We start from the raw sequence: 2,474 nt of genomic DNA on the forward strand, positions 1-2,474 counted from the left end.
ATGTTGGGGGACGGCGGAGCCCGAGGTGGCTGCCAGGTGGGCTGCCCGGCCTGGCCTCGGCCTGTGTGGGCGCTGCGCAGGAAAGCCCACGCTCGGGATTTATGAAGCGCTGCAGGGGATGCAGACAGAGCAAAAACGATATGCAAAAATGTATACCTATATAAATCTGCTCAGGATTACTCACGAAGTACAAATCGTGAGCGTGAAGGCTAACCACAGGGCTGGGGAAAGCAGGTGCCCTTACAGGCACGAGGGTCTCAGTTCAGTAGATGGCCCCTGTGAAAGCTAGCTAGCAGAGGGTACTTCTCCCAAAAGTTTGGTACTAGCAGCAAAAACACATCTCTAGAAGAGCAGAGAAATGTGTTCAGTATCAGAGATCTTGTACATCATCAGAGATGTTACCACTTTGGCTCTAAAATCTCAAGCACTGGTGAGAGCAAGCTGGTATAGAAAGAAAGGCGGGGGGGGAAAGCACCCTGTTTTCAAGCTAGATTGATGGTGACTGTAAGCACCTACAAATTTTAAGTGCCTAAATCCACCACTGAAATTGGAAGAACTGGTGTTAGACAGAAGGTAGCAGGGACTCATTTACACAAAAGCGGATAAAAAAGGTGCGAGGTTCTCTGAGACGAGCAAGCAAGACTGCAGTGGAAGAGAGTGGCCAGTCCTCACAAATTATGCAAATTTAGATGCAGAATGACTCCCACTGAGTAAAGAACATAGTTAAAAGGAGCTCTTGAATACCAGACCAAAGAAATACTGGAAGAAGCAGAAGAAAGCAGGCAAGCCACTGTTCAAATGTGGGGAGGTGCTAACAAGGGAGATGCCACAGAAAGATAGAGCATTTTAAAAAAAAAGTCCTCTTAAGCCCAGTCTTGTCCCAGTACTGCCTGCTTCACTGGCCTTGAGCAGCTGGCTGCTGAGTGACATGGCCCAGCTGAGTGGTAGCTGTGCGTGCAATAGTTAAGAAACAGCAGGTAACGTTGCATTATGAGATTGTCACCTAAAAGCATATATGCCTTTATGTGAGTTCCTAGGGCAGAAATGTGACTTCAGAGTAGCCCTGAGCTGGAACCAAGGTAAGATCAGTGACTGGTGTTCTCTGTCCTGCTCATTGCTACCATAATTGCTGGCATTCATCCAAAGAAAGCTGATGAAACCTTGATGAAGACTGCGTCGCTGATGCTGTTGTAGTACATAATGTCTTCGGAGAGCTACAGACTCAGGGAGACCATCTTGTCTGGCAAAACAGCTGGCCAGGCAGGCTTAACATCAGTTGTGTCAAAATGTATACCTGCAGCTGCCTGGAGAGGTATTTTACAGAAAAAAACCCACCAGTGCATTGACAATGGAGAGGTCAACCTTAATACTTGCAGCAATTGAAAACTGCAACAGATTAAAGCTTGAGGATTTTTTCACAGTAATTGATATTTAATTATTTTAGCTTTGATTGTGTTGTGGAAACATGGTAAAACATGGACAATGGTATTTTCTCTTTTTACAGATGAGGATTATTTTTGTGGGAAACATTGCAGTTGTATGAATTTCGTGTAATGTGCAAAGTCTCTTGGGACACTGGAAAAGAAAAATAAGGCTTAAGGAAAAGGCTGAAAAGAGTACAGAATATACACATGGTGAATGAGACAGAAGTCTTGTGGAAAACAGCATAAATCATCTTCTTTGGGAAATGACTATCCTAAGCATATGCATAAAAGGACCAGGTTAAAATTGAGCACACAACCAGAATTTTTATTTCCTGACTTTCAAATCCTTGACTTGGCAACTTCAGAGGTCTTGTTACACACAATCTTGGTTTCTTTGCATGTACTGAGAATATAGTTAGGGCTGCTCTAATCTTTTATATCTCAGTAACCGTAGCTGTGTGCCTGCCTTCAACTATGGCTTATGTCCTGTGGTCTTATTTTATCAGTTGCTAAGAACAAAATTGTCCTAATTCTCAGACCTTGTCTAGAAACTAAACATCTGGGTTATGTTATAGAGCCAGCTTTTCCCCCTTCTGGCTTTTGACAGTTTTGTGAGCTGAGGTTTGGTGATGCTTGTGTAAAATCTATGCCTTTGGTGGCATTTCTTTTGAATTAGGTAAGTATTCTATTGAGGTAACTGTTGCGTTTATTGCAAAACACAAAACATGGAATCAATTTGTTACATCAATCTAAATAATATCTCGTAGTTCTTATATTATTGCATTGGCTGCTGAACATTTCAAACTGTAGGAAGCTTGTTCAGAAAGGGATGGGTTTTAGATAGCCATTGTGAAACAGCAAGCAGAGTGGTTCAAGTCTTCCACTTGTGCATTAAGTATGATTTTAAACTGCATCAATCGAGTGGATCAAAATGGATTTTAATTTGAAAATAAAAAGTTCTCTGCTAATACAGAGAAAACGTACAGAATTTCAGTTTATTCTTCATTTTCAGAAGCTGTTTGGATAATTAAAGAATGAGATAAGACAGTG

The sequence above is a fragment of the Apaloderma vittatum genome, unplaced genomic scaffold (assembly GCF_000703405.1).
Source record: "Apaloderma vittatum isolate BGI_N311 unplaced genomic scaffold, ASM70340v1 scaffold38448, whole genome shotgun sequence".
Classification (NCBI taxonomy): domain Eukaryota; kingdom Metazoa; phylum Chordata; class Aves; order Trogoniformes; family Trogonidae; genus Apaloderma; species Apaloderma vittatum.